The sequence below is a fragment of the Aythya marila genome (genome assembly GCF_965140915.1).
Source record: "Aythya marila genome assembly, chromosome: 2".
Taxonomy (NCBI): domain Eukaryota; kingdom Metazoa; phylum Chordata; class Aves; order Anseriformes; family Anatidae; genus Aythya; species Aythya marila.
In genome coordinates, this window is record NC_139043.1 from 65,035,385 (window position 1) to 65,050,401 (window position 15,017).

A 15,017-nucleotide genomic window follows, 5' to 3' on the forward strand; every position below is an offset into this window, starting at 1 on the left:
TTCCTACCCTCAAGCAGATCGACACACGCACCTAGCTTGGTGTCATATGCAAACTTACTGAAGGTGCACTCAATCCCCTCATCCAGATCGTTAAGATATTAAAGAGGACCGGCCCCAGCACCGAGCCCTGGGGAACGCCACTAGTGACCGACCTCCAACTGGACTTGACTCCATTTACCATGACTCTTTATGCCCGGGTATCCAGCCAGTTTCTAACCCAACGAAGCGTGCGGCAGTCCAAGCCAAGAGCAGCCAGTTTCTTGAGGAGAATGCTGTGGGAAATGGTGTCAAAAGCCTTGCTGAAGTCAAGGTAGACCACATCCACAGCCTTTCCCTCATCCACCCAGCGCGTCACTTTGTCATAGAAGGAGATCAGGTTCGTCAAGCAGGACCTGCCTTTCATAAACCCATGCTGACTGGGCCTGATCGCCTGCTTGCCCTGCAAGTGCTGCGTGATGACTCTCAAGAGAATCTGCTCCATGAGCTTCCCTGGCACTGAGGTCAAACTGACAGGCCTGTAGTTTCCCGGGTCTGCCCTCCGGCCCTTCTTGTAGATGGGCGTCACGTTTGCTAGCTGCCAGTCAACTGGGACCTCCCCCGATAGCCAGGACTGCTGATAAATGATGGTAAGCAGCTTGGCCAGCTCCTCTGCCAGTTCTTTCAGTACCCTTGGGTGGATCCCATCTGACTTGTGCACATCCAAGTGCCGTAGCAGGTCACCAACCATTTCTTCGTGGATAGTGAGGGCCACATCCTGCTCCCCATCCCCTTCCACCAGCTCAGGGTACTGGGTATCCAGAGAACAACTGGTATTGCCGCTAATTTCCTTACCCAAAGATGTAGAAAATTATTAGTTTGAAGTTCTGCTGAAGCCAGGCTTACACTATATCAGTGTGATATCAAATACTTGAATAGACAATGACTACTATGTTTTTCTGTTGTTATTGTTTGTAAACAAACAAACAAACAAACTAAAACCAAAAAACACTTTCTGGGAATTCTCCATCAATCACCATCAATCACCTCTTGTCTTCCACAGAGTAGGCTAAGACCACCTGCTGAACTATGGGCCATTTGCCCTCACCTTGTATTTGCAAAATCAAGGGTAAAAGTTCAGCAGTTTCCAAATTATCTTTTGCAACAGGAATTGTTAGTAGAAATAAATCAGTTCCTGGTGCGACAACAGCTGGCCAACACACACACCTTTTTCCAATGAGGTTTCTACTTTTTCTTTTAGATGGTCTAGGGGGTTTATATAATAACTCATGTCTTACTGCTAGCAAAGTATTTTCATACATGAGGTTGAGTTCATCAACACAACTGAGAAATGTAGTTTCCCCTGCATCTAATTCACAGGTCTGTAATTATGGTTGTGAAAGAGAGCAAAAATAGGGAGCCAGCTTCCCACAACATACTTTTTTTTTTTTTTTTACACCTGTGTTTAGCCTAAATGTATGGAAAAGTCCTTAGCATAATCTTACACAATATTTTTATTTCCTCTCTTAAAAGGACTGAGCAAATTCATGAAATATCTTTAGTTGGTTTATCAGAGTATATTTGAAATCCTGCTAAACCATATTAAATCCTTCTTAAATAAAACCACAGAGGAAGAAATGTTATAACAGGGACATGAAAATAAATCTGATGTAAGGTGATACAAATCTGTTGGCACCTTTTTCAGTAACGAGATTGATTCTCTTCTCATACAAATCAGTGGAGAAGCAGAGAACTTGTCCCATTAGTGTTAAGGTATCTCAAGATTACTTGGTGTAGCCATCTGCACTTGAACAAAGCAAACAAAGCACAGTGACAAAAATCAGACAATAATTTCTTATGTCTTTGTCCAAGAGCTTTGGGCAACCGCAGGAGCACCTGCAGTTTAGTGTTTGTACAGGATGGTAACAAAGAGGTGCAAATGACAATGGCCCCATCCTGCTAGTAGCTCTGCCCCAGATACTGCCACAGCCTTGGCAGGAGGTCACCTGCCTTGGCTCGTCCCAAACAGAAACCCACAAACACTTTCCAAGAGGATTTGAACCATGTTGTCCTCCATTAGCAATAACTGTTGTAGGACCAGATACCAAAAATGACCTTTTCAATGGGCCAACTTTCCAACCATCCTTTCAGCAACATGCAGTGTAGCCCTCTTTTCCCTTGGGTTGGGATGACGGGTCTAGAGGATGTCAGTTGTCTTTGTCAGCCCCTCACGAAGAGGCATCCCCACCGAGACTAGCTCTGTACAGTTTTCATGACTGCCATTTCCACCAATACTGAAGACATTTGCTGGGGCACATGGTGCCTCTGCAAAGGCTCCGCATCGTACCATTTTGCCTTGTAGGATTTGCACTCCAGCAGCATTCCCAATTGCTGTTTCACTCTGTACTTCACCTGATACCAGAAATATAAGCAAACATGCAAAATGAGAAAAGGGATTGCTGAGATGTGACACTATGGAACTGCACTCACTAATTAACTGATGCTAATTAACAGAGTCTGGATTCAGCCTTGGGGGTGAGATGGAGTGAGAGGTCAGGTCAGAGTACCACCATGAAGAACGGCTACCTCCTGACCTGACACAGACTGCCAGCACAGCAGTGCTTTGTCTTTTATACCTCCTGGGGCAAAGAATGGGGAAAAAGTGTCTGCACAGCTTTTGAGGCAATGCCTACCTTTTTCTCCTCTCTGCAAAGAGAGTGCTTCTGCACACATGGTTACTTATAAAGGATGTCCCGTGGCTGGTACAATGGATATGTAGAGCTACATGAAAATCACAACGGCCTTTGGTACACATCTGAAGAGCCATATTAAGTCACAGAAATCGATGTTAAGGTGGGTACTAATAATCTGCTGGCTCAGACACTCAGAACAAGCAGCTAGTAATCTTTGAAACCTGCAGGAAGCAAACACAGACAAACTAAAATAACGAATACAGAGCAATGTGCTGTAATGCTTCCCAATAAACAATCCCATTTGGCTAAGAGGAAAATGAATACAAATAAACCAGCTGAAGCACAATAAAATAAATGATTTCCAAGATGCAGAGGAGAATCCAAAAATGCGTTAGTGGGGAGGGAGAACATATGGAAGGATGGACTGCATTATACTCAGCAGCTTCCTTCTCCTGATGGTGAATTATGACCACTCCATCCTCTCCTTTTCTTCCTCTTTGTCTAAACGCATTAAGACAATAAGACTTCAAAATGAAGAAATAAACCTTTAATTAATAGTCTACAAAAGAATTAACTTATCCATGGTGTGCACACGCTCAATACAATTTTGTTCCCTCTTTGTCTGCCTTCTTATATGTTTCTATCTTCAGTATTCTTCATTTCTCACTTTTGTGACTCAACTCATTTTTAGATATGACACATAATGAATAACAGTTCAATGTGTCTGAGTGGCAATTACATCACTTACTAGGTCAAGCATATACAAGCTATAGCGACCACTGAATGCCTCCTCTGTGTGAGCACACCATAGCCATACCTCAGATGCATTGTCGATTTTTCATCTCTTTCTTCCTTCCTCACCATGGTTTACTGTTAGATTTTTTTCTGCTGTTTTATATCCTGGCTAGATATCCTTTCTAGAAAACTTCATTAGAAGGTAATTATGGGAAAACCAGTTCTATACATACCTGTTTCCAGCCAAAGAACAGAAGATAGAATCAACCACTATACCACACACATGACCTGCATTTCCAAGTGATTTTTTATAACTTAAGAAAATGGAAGGAATATTTTTAGGTTTTCACTTATGACAACTCTTTTAAGTAGAGATAGATCAAGACTGAGATAACAATTTACTACAACCTATTGAGGTAAAACGTGCATAGTCACACTGAAGCACTATTTCATACATCTATAGATTGATTGTGCAAAGTACTGAGCATGAGGCTTCTGAAGTCCCAAAGCAACTTATGTGCATGCTTAAATGTGAGCCTATGGCTAAGTCCTATGGGGGTCAGCAACTGCAGAGAAAATGGGCTGGGAGGGGGAACCTGGGCCTTGAGCTCTTCTCTAGGGTTTGGCTGAAGGAGAGAAACCTCCAGGCCCATGCGGCAGCAGCCAGTGTCCCACCTGCTGCACAAATGCGGAAAAAAAACACTCCCTGATGCCAGCAAGGAAGGTGGTAGCTTCTCCCAGCCTTCCCACCAAACCATCTCCCTAGAACAAGCAACAGCCTGCCATAGCAGGGAAATGACTGAGACATATGCCTGCAGCGATATCATCTTCAATTGTGAATTAATCAAATCTCAGAAGTTGAGCTTAGGTGTTATAGGCTTCTCTGGGGAGCTCAAATTTACCTGAAAGAATTCAAAGAGTTTTAAACAAAATTATAGCTACAATTTAGCAAAGAAAATGTGTATAGCTACACTTCTTCTTGCTGGAGTGATGTAAAATTGAAGCAAATTTTCAACCTGATTAATTCATTCAGAATGATTCCTGTTGAGTAATTATCTTCAATAAAGATCTGTCAATACAATTCCTAGCTATTGTCATTTTATATCAAATATAAATTACACAGTATAATGAATTCAGGTACACCTAAACTCAATGTCAGATTAAATCCTTGCATGATAATCAAGTGCAATAATCACTCTGAGAAGATAAAAACAAAAGAACTTTCTTTGTACAAGAACCATAAAACCCCTCCTTGTTTCTGGATTAAGAGAGCATGAATGATTGTCAAAATTTTCTGGGATGTACATCCCAGGTAAGCTCAACCTAATAAAGCTTTCACAAACACATGTTGGAAAGAAAGAGCCATTATTTTGGCTGGTATAAAATAGCATTGCTTTAAAATAGATAAAATCATACTCGTATATATTCCAGGTGAAGACTGGGCAAAGAAACATTGATTTAAGCACTAGTTTGCTAATATATTTAGATAATTGTTGCATGGCCAGAAACACTGAAATGGCGTACTGCCCAAGGGGTTAATTTAACAGATTTATTAATTTCAGGGACAAAGAATCCTGCAGATATGTTTTGGATAGAGCATCGCCAGCTGGTACGTGGCCTGATACACCTGAATGAGAAAGTTTCAGTTCAGCTCTTCTGCTTACACCCAGCATTGGGAAAACAGGGTGATGCTGGACCAGAGGTCAGGCCACAGCTCTCAAGCATCTGAAAGTGCAACAGAGTTGTTTTTCCCAGAAGAAATTTATTTTTGCCCTGTTTAACAGCTTATAGGGAACTGACACCTAGCAGCAACAAAAATAGGTCTATAACCTCAGCCCCACTGAGCAAACACGGGATTGTCTCATGCTCAAAGCAGCTTCCCACAGGAGCTGCAGGGACTCAGTGCTCCGGAAGATCAGCTGTGAGGTGCAGATGCAGGGGCTTGGCCCCATGGCAGGTGTGGGCACTTAGGCTTTTGCCTGGCCCACTCCAGTTTCAAGGAGATAGGAGCCCTGGTCCTGCATCCTGTCCTCCCATGCCATTCACTGCCCTCCCACACTGTTCTCCAAGCCATGGCATGGCACGGCACAGCAGCCCCAGCTGAAAAATATTGTTTTGACAATCTTTTTTTTTTTTTTTAGTTCTAAAAGTGGAGAACATTTCTAAGGAGATGGGTTTTATGCCTTTAAATCTCCACATTGTTGTTCTCTCTTTCTCCAGCTCTTTGTCTGAAAGCCTCTCAAAGGCAAACAGCTTGTAAATATTTTTTAAATTCATCTAGTAGCCAGATTACCCCTGCACAGCAACAGCAACTCAACAACTTTTATGTTTCTTAATTGAAGATTTAAGCTAAAAAAAAAAAAACAGTGCTTTTATATATGTGGAGTTAATAGCAGAAACCCCAAAGTTAGGTGGAAAAACAGGGGCACATTTAAAAGCTTTTTTTTTTTTTTTTTTTTTTACAGGCCCAACAGAAGATTCAAACATGCATCACCCAAAACAGAAAAAAACAGCAGCCTCAAGCAGCACTCTACCAGATATCAGAAACTAGCATTCAGCTCTAATAATGCAGAATAAAAGCTACAAAGAGCTCCTTGCTTCTCCCTCCCAACTTAATAATAACTTATCTGTTTCAAAACACTCCACTAAACATGGTATTCTCCAGTGGCCCTTTCCAGTGGCAATATAACTTGCAGAGTTGCACATGCACAAACTCAGGAAGTGCATAACGCAGGACGAGTGTCTGCCTTGTAAATAAAACTCTCATCTGTCCGAATGGGACTATTAACAAATTATTTTTAACAGAAGTTTGAGTACTCAGATCAATCCTAAATGAAAGATTGACACTGTGAGATGCTGAGAGCTCTCAGCCTCCAAGTGTATCCTTGCTGAATTAGATGTATGCTCAGACTGTGTTTGGGGATTGTTGAGGTGATGCCAACAAAGCCTTTAGGAAACCAGCAAGTGTTTTGCACAAATCTGCATGGATGCACACTGCTAGGTTAGCTCCTTAATGTTTTGCACCTGATATTAAGATTTAATTATTCTGCAACTTGCAATTATCTCTCTTCCTGGCTCCTTTAAACCCTTGCTTTCTGGTTACTGTAAATCCCTGCTTTGCCTTACAGTTCCCCTTGGCTTCAGTTGCTCTATTATTAGTGATGGACTTACCAGAGTAGTAAATCAGCTCAGACAGGAAGACTGCAGTATTATTCCTCCGCTTACACTTTGCCTGACCAGGGGGGAGCAGAAGTCACACACATCAAAGTAGCTGGTAAATTGATTACAAGCCATACCAATTAAGATATCATCCGTAGTACATTATTTACTCAAGCTTGTGCCATAATAAAACTTATCCCAATCAACAACAACAAAAAAGCAATTACATTTTGAGATATTCCAACATTATCTATTGCAAGACACTGGAGCAAATACTGATTAAGCCCTATTTTCTTGTCTCCAATAATACATACATTGGACATTTTAAAGCAGGGTAGTGAAAATTGTTATTTTGCTGCTTCTTTAACTTTATATCACACTGAGTTTTACTAAGTAAAGTTATGTGACCATCTACATGTATAAATACATGTTTATTTATGCTTCTGCAGACTGCAATATAAAGCAGCACTTCTATAACCATAGGAGAGTGAAACAATGAAATTCCATTAACTTTTAGCTGGACACAGAGAAGGTTATGCTTCCTGTTACCTTTTATCTGCTTTTATGCATCAGAAATCTGCAGTTGTATTGGCATTCAGTCATTCAAAGATTTGAAGGAGAAAAGCTCTCGAAATTAATTTCCTTGATGTAAATTTTGGATGAACTGAAGGAAAAAATGCTAAATTATGTAACAAAACCAAGAATATTTGCTGAATAATGTATGATCTGGACTCCCTGTTTCAGAATTATAGAATCATAGAAACACAAGGTTGGAAAGGATCTACAAGATCATCTAGTTCAATTGTCCTCCTATCACCAATACTACCCACTAAGCTACTAAATGCACCAAGTATTTGGGCAGAGGTCTGCAACAGGTCCAATGTATTGGGGTCATTCCAGTTTACAGAAAGAGAAAGCAAAGCTTCTACCTTCCAAATTCATCATGCACTCCAGGATGGGAAAATTATGAATGTTTGATGTACTCTGGAAATAAAAAATATAAATCTGCTGCAGAAGGCACGTTATTCAAAGAGATCAGTAGTCGCAGCCCTGCATTCTTTAGAAGCCCCACCACTGCTATTTGTAACACTGCAAGTGTCTTTGGAGCTACAGAAGGCCCAGCCAGCACCAAGACAAGTATTTTCCCACCTGTGAGGACAGAGGACCTGTTTGTGCAGCAGTGACTCAGCAGCACCCAGCAGCTGGGGCTCCTGCAGCCCCGACACTTCCTATGTTTGCAGAGCACTCCTGGATGAGAGACGCTGCACGCACACACGCTGAGCCATGCTTTTGCAAAGCTAAATATATCGTATACAAGCTGGCAGGGTAAGCACCATAAAATAACACGGATTTTTTCAGGGAGTTTTCAATAGAAAGGTGGTTGTAGGAGAGCTTGAGAATGGAAACTCGTCCAGAAAGCTCCTTCTGTTCTGCTTGCTGCTCAGTCATCTGCTGATCATATTTGCAATGAAAGCTTATAGAGAACTGCTACTCCTCTTTCTAAGAGGAACTCTCACTCTCCCCTCTGCACCTGAGGTCAGTTGTCCTTAAATTTTCCCAGACAAAAACAACTTGTGTCTTTCCCAATAATTTTGTTTGGCTGTTTTGAATTTACCATGTCATTTGTTCTAGTCAAGGGGTTTGTATACAAACTCTGAGGCAAGTCTCAACCTTTCAGTAGCAACAGTAACATCTTCGATGCTGGAGGTATTTAATAAGAAAATGGCCTTCTCTGGAGTGGAAGGTACAGAATAATGCACAAAGCCAGCATTGCTAAGAAGTTTTTTAGCTCTCTTCTTCTCAAGTAATGCAACCACACCTCTGAGCTCTTATCTTCTAGACATGTTAGAAAGGAATCTAACGCTTGAGAACAAGAAGCCTTATGTGGTTGTGGCAGAAAGGAAGCTAATGCAGTTGTACAACTGTGTCCATGTGACTAGTCTCCCCCCCCCCCCCCCCCCTCCCCTTCTGCAACCCGTAGTCAGGATTTTGTTCTGTACACGGTGGTTTTGTTTTAAACAGGAACTGCATGTAAGGGAAAACTAAATTCCAGCTCCAAACTTCAGGTTGAATAAAAAATGGAATTTTGCAAATCTGTACTAGAGAGCACCTCAATGGACAAGAACCTCATCGCCGTGTTTCAAAGTAAGTCTGCAGATACACCTGTCTGCCAAGGACAGTAGTCAGGGAAATTGAATCACCAGCTGCAGAAACCGCAGCCTCTGGCTCTCCCCTCTGAGGGCCAAATAAGTGAAGAGAAAGAGACAAACGTAACATTTCCCTGCCAGCACAACTCGCGGTCACCCAGAAGGTTGCCACATTGGCATTTTCCAGCTTCTCTGGTCTTGACCCAACATGATCTAAAACTTATTACTCTCAACAAAAAGGGGATGTCTGATGTAAGGGTACTCCAGCAAGCAGACCCACTTCAGGTTCCCATTCCAAATCATGTGGACCGAGGATGTCAGTATAGGCCTTCCCAAGAACCACAGGGCTGCTGGCTCTTTGGCCTTCAGATTCAGTAATTCCAGTTGGAGCTGCTCCATTTTGTGCAAATAACTAAAAGTGAACATATCTGGTTTTGTCACTGCCATGAAGCTCCAGGTGGAATAGCACTAGGAAACAGTTTTCACAAAAATTCATAGTCCGCATCATGTCATGCTGTAAAAAGAAGTTGTGAATTTCCTCTGTGGTGAAAGAAGGAACTGAGGTTGGAAACCCCAAACCATGGGCAACATGTTTCAGTCCAGCTACAGAATAAAATTGAAAAACATGCAAATAATGGAGGAAAAAAACCACTGCCGGTATAATGTCACATCAGTAGAACTATCCTGGGAACCCTAGAGGCCTTTCTGCAGCTCAAAGACAACTGAATGAGGCAATGAAGACTGAAAATATCTACTTGCTTTACTTTATCTCAGCTCAGCAGGTGTTTCTGGAAAATTCCCTCTGTGCTCTGAAAGTGCACATCCACCAGCATCCACTACCTTACTTGGGAAAGCTTTTGTGGATGTCTGAGATCTGAGCAGTATTCTTAGGGCTGTAGAGCAAGTTTCAGAAAGGAATCAAACCATATAGGGATAGTGCTGGCAAGGAGAAACAGGTTTGAAAGCTTGTCCCTCACACACTCCAACCCAACAAATTCTGGCTTCTTGCAAATCTGTGTCTTGTGGTTGACTTCAAGCTCCCAGAGAAGTTTTTCCTGTGGTTCAGACTCTCAAAGGGTCTCTCTCACATGGGTACTCAGGCAGTTAGTAACGTATATGATCATGTTGCAGGCTTTTCCTGAACTAGGACATGCATCTTGCCTTTTTACTTTATTGGGCTCTAACTTTCACATGACAGATGGAATTTAACCATGTCTCAGACATTTTTCCTCTATAAAAAATATTCTCAAAAGTGACTGAAGGATTCAACCACTAAGAGGACCAAGCCAGGCAGCCAAAACAATTGCATAAGACTTGCTTCCAAAATTCAAACAAAATGAAAACAGAATTCAAGTAGCTGCCATCCTAGTCTCTTAGTTCTCTAATTCTAGCAAACTAGTTTGCCAGAAGGACTGGAAAATGTGCAGTCCAAAGAAGTCACATTGTCTGCATTTACAATGTCCTAAAGATTTAAGGCCTCCATTTTTGAGCCCCGTGTTCTAGAGTAGTGAAGAAATCAATGCATCATTTAGCAAAGCTTTCCTTCATTTGCCTGTTGGTTTTTTTTTGGTGAAAATATTATGAATATTTTATTGAAAATTTTCAGCGCATGGTTGAAAAACAGGCATGCTTGTGCAGAAATGAGCAGCCTTATCTGAGATATCATCTTCAAGAAAAAGTTTTAACAAACATTGTTTGGCAGTGCTCATCAGGATACATAGCTGTATAGCGTATGTACGAGGTGAGTAAAAAAACCTGTTTTACAGACTGATGCTCTGGTGAAAGGGGTAGCTGACCTGGCAATGGAGAAGGCCATATTCCATACCTACCACACAACACCCAGAAAAGGTGGACCTGTTCCTAAAGAAAAAAAAAAAAAAAAAAGAACCACATACAACAACAACAACACAAACAAACAAAAAAACTTTAGACAAACATGATCTGCCACAGAAGCACTTGGCAGATGGGGACTGCATTGACTTCTCAGTGGACTTTCATTACTGGGCAGGACAACCTACCCGACATTTTCTGCACCACCTACAAATTTTGCACCATGCAGGGCTGTCTCTTGGAGTGAAGTGAGGTGCTGGCACAAGGGGCATTGCTAGGCATTCAGCTCAGCCCAGGCTGGCAGCTAGCACCAGCTCCCTGCCCCAGGGGTGATAGCCAGACATTTGGGAGGAGGAAAAGGAAGAAGAGGGTGTCAGTGTTATGCCTCATACCATATGTAGCAGCAACCGCAGCAGCCAAGAAGGCTTGTCTGCCAGGGAACTAGATTGCAAATAACTGAGCCTCCTTCCATGGGTGTATACAACAGCATGTGGGAGGGTTATCTGCCTTGTTGGATGCTTTTTCCCTTGACTGAACCAGGGTCAGTAGCCCATCAGTAGCCATTTATAAGAAGCAATATGTGGCTCAAAATGCTCCTCTATCATTCTATGTGTAAATAATAGACACAGCACAAGCTGCATCATGTTTAACTGAAAGCAATGGCTTCTATAGATTTATTGTTGACTGTGTACATGCAAACATGAAAATACATTTTTAAAAGCCTAAACACAGTATATGTTTTCTGAGTCTGCATTCTTAAATTGATAAAACATCTGCTCTGAAGAGCTATTACAGCTTATCACAGAAACTTGAATCTAATTTACTGCCAGCAAAAAGCTTTCTCAAATTCTTGCTTTCTTTTTCAGAGGTTGTACCATAAAACATGATAATTCACATTAAAAATACATTTAAACACTGCTGAAAAGACAACTTGTCCTGAATAAAAGGCAGCATTCACCCAGGGTGAAGGCTAGCATAAAACATAGCCAAGACTGGAAATAAAAACTTCAGTGATTTGGAGTTCTGCAAGTCTTACCTGATGAGCCTCAAACACCCCTAGAGCCTGCTCAAAACCATTGCTCCTTATATCACTTCCCTTTTGGGACCTCAAAGCCACCAGATACTTGAGAAGCCCAGACCCATGATCTTCACCCCACTCTCCCTCCTTCATGGCTTTGGTACCCACTAGAGATAGGCAAGATCTGCTGCTGTCCCAATTCCTTGGATGTCATTAAAAAAAAAAAAAAAAAAAAAAAGAAAGAAAAAGAGAAGGGGATACAAATACCAAATACCTACTAGCAGACATTGGCAGTAAGCTGATGTTAGGTACACCACTGGATGCTCTGGCCCTCCTCTACCCCAAGGTCAAGCAGGTACTGCTATGCCTCAGGGAAAGGCTAAGGGGAAGAGCTTACCAAAGAAGCCTGAGGAGTTGGTGGGGTCCACGTGAAGCAGTCCTGCTTATTTCCCAGACCATCCCATGTAAGAAATATATTTATGGAGCCATTTCTATTAAAAACAAACAAACAAACAAACAAACCATATTTTTTATATACACAGAGTTACAAAAGAGCTTGGGATGCTGCAGTGCCAGCCTTCTGGAGAAAAACTTCTTTGCAAAATTGAGAATCAGGAACTCTCTGTGCTTTTAATAGGGTTTCGGCTTTTCATCTTGGCTTCAAAATCTTTTTTTTCCAATTAGTCCTTGGCTTACCAAAACAAAGTGCTGGCCTTGCACTCTCCTCAGAAAAGGCTACTCCAACCTCTCCTGGGCTTTTGGCAATTCATGGAGCATCACAACACTGAAGAAGCCAATACCAACAGCTACCCATTAACTACCTACCTCAGCTGTTGCTCATGTCAGATATAAGCAGCATCACACCATACCTTCCTCCAACTTAATGAGCACCATGTGCATTGCAAGCATCAGAGGAGAGCTAGATAGACAGAATTTAAGGTTGGAAAAAGCTTAAAAAGTCAAAATGCAGTTCTTCCTGTAATTGTTCTAGAAGGGGTAGAATGGGTGTAATTGCTCCAGAATGGGTGAAAGAAAGGATGGATTTTAAAGGATTGAAGGGGATTCTGGCATGTTTTTCCCTTTAGTGTTCCAAGTTTTGGGTTGGAAAAGGCTGTATTTGGGAGATATTTTTGTTGTTTTGGTTGTGCTGCTAGACATATTTAGTCTTTTTAACTGATATTACCCATTATGAGAAGTTGCAGTTGGAGTTATGGAGCCATTTATCAATAGAGAAAGTGCACACAATTATTACAGCATAGTCTAAAACAAAGAGCTCAATTTTCATTACCATGAGGTGTTGAAAAGGCTCTGACATTCTTCACTTCATTATTACTCTCTTGACAAAATTAATCTTTTGGAAACTGACTATACCTTTGTTATGAAGAGGACATTGGGGATGAACTGCTGTCCTGCTGCAGAGAAGCAGATGCTGCCTCATGGGTAACCCCAGAAAGAGCAGTGTGTCTTGGGCAGAGCCAGCTGGAGCCATCCAAAACAGAGCTAGCTGTTAAGCAGCATGAACAAACATCTTCATACAGGCTCTCTGGCACGTGCAGAGAGACCAAGAAAGTTGGGCAGGATGGCAGCGACAGGACACAAATTTGAACTATGCCTTTAGACTTGTATCATCCTTAACCCCTCCCCCTTTTGACAGAGTCACAGAATGGTTGAGGTTGGAAGGGACCTCTGGAGAAGGTCGCCTTGCTCAAGCAGAATTACTTAGAGCCATTTCCTCCAGACAGTGTCTAGACAGCTTTTGAATACCTCCAGGAATTGAGATTATTCCCTTTGAAACATTTGTTTTCTTTGTGTAAATGTATGAAGTGCCTTATTTTTACCCAAACCATCCTTATGACAGGAAACAAATCACCCAGGTAACAGATCTTCCCTGTGGAAGGGAAGATCAAGCAAGCCTGCAGGTACTGACAACGTGGTTGGTGATATTGCATGGTCAGGACAGCCTTTTAGCTCTCTCACAAAACAGCAACCATACATTTTGCTTCCTGTGAGCAACAATTCTTTAAATCCAGAGGAATTTTCCCTCTTCAGAACTTTCTCTCTTCACCTTTTCATGAGGATGTCTTCATATATGCACACCTTGCCTGTGGCACTGGGTCTTGAAGGACGATTACTAAGACTGAGGGATCCATCTCTTCTGAAACACCCAAGAACAACACAACCAACTTTTTGAGCACCTTATCCCATCAAAAAGGACAATGTGGATGATGAATATTGCAGAACTGCACTAGTTAGTTCTTGTTATCCATGCAGCTTCCCATGTCTTTTTTTTTAAAAAACAAAACAAGACAAAACTTCAGGACTTTGCTGACTTGCAGTGGTAAGAAGCTTCACTTTTTTTTTTTTTTTTTTTTTTTTCCCCTCCCCTCATCTAGCAAGGCATCTTCGCTGTATGTACAAAAGTACAGCTATGTACTTTTTGGAAACTATTCAGAATTCCCCACAACATTTTCATTTTCCTGTCATGATCTGTTATGTCCCTGCTCCAGCACCAGCTGAAATAATTAGGAGAGATCTTCATGAGATTCAACTGGCTGAGAATGAAATCTCTAGTTTCCTGGATGACACTTTTTGAAAAAGCCTACCACAGTGAGCTGCCCTGTGATGCAAGTGAGTCTTACTTGAGAGGGTGGCTGGGCATCTGGAAAATGAAACTGCATGTTTTTCTTGCAGGGCTGAAGGCCTCTCACTTCCAGTAGAGTGACCTAGCACTGAGGGACAACCATGAGGGATCAACCTCCTAGATGATCCTGTCTTGTATTACGTCTTTGTTTACCTCAGTTGTTATCATACCTAATTCTTCATTGACAATACAGTGTGACTCTAATGGCCCAAATTAAATGTACCTGCTCAGGTTAGTAATTGAAAAATATATTAATGAAGAAAAAAGCAAGCACAATCCCTTTGATTTGTGCCAGCTTATACTTTTAATTTCTTGTACCTTTATCAAATTGGATAATCGGGTTGATTCCATTTCTGTTTATGATTTCATTTTTATTTATGGTTAAATTTCACTGTTGGGATTTAGCTGCAAAAGATGTAACAGGGAAGGGACGGAGCTGTGGATGAAAACCAGCTGCTAACACTGGAATTTCCTAAAAAATGGGAGACATTTTCTACGTTTCTTTTCCTATCATTGCCTAATTTGTAGCAAATCACAAACACATTCCTACAGATGAAGGTGATGACAGTGTCAGAAGGGACTCATTGTTCTTAGAGGTCACAGGAGGATGACGGCAATGGGAGGACCAGGGTCCCCCTACAAAGATATTTTCAGAGGTTTTAGGATTTGCCCTTAACAGAAATCTAGGGTGAAAATATAGTTTGTCAAAAATGACTTCAAATTAACATTTTGGCAAAGACATCATGTACATGTATATTATCATTCCTACCATATACACATGATTGCTGCATCAGGCTGTTTTCAGGCTTTTTCCACAA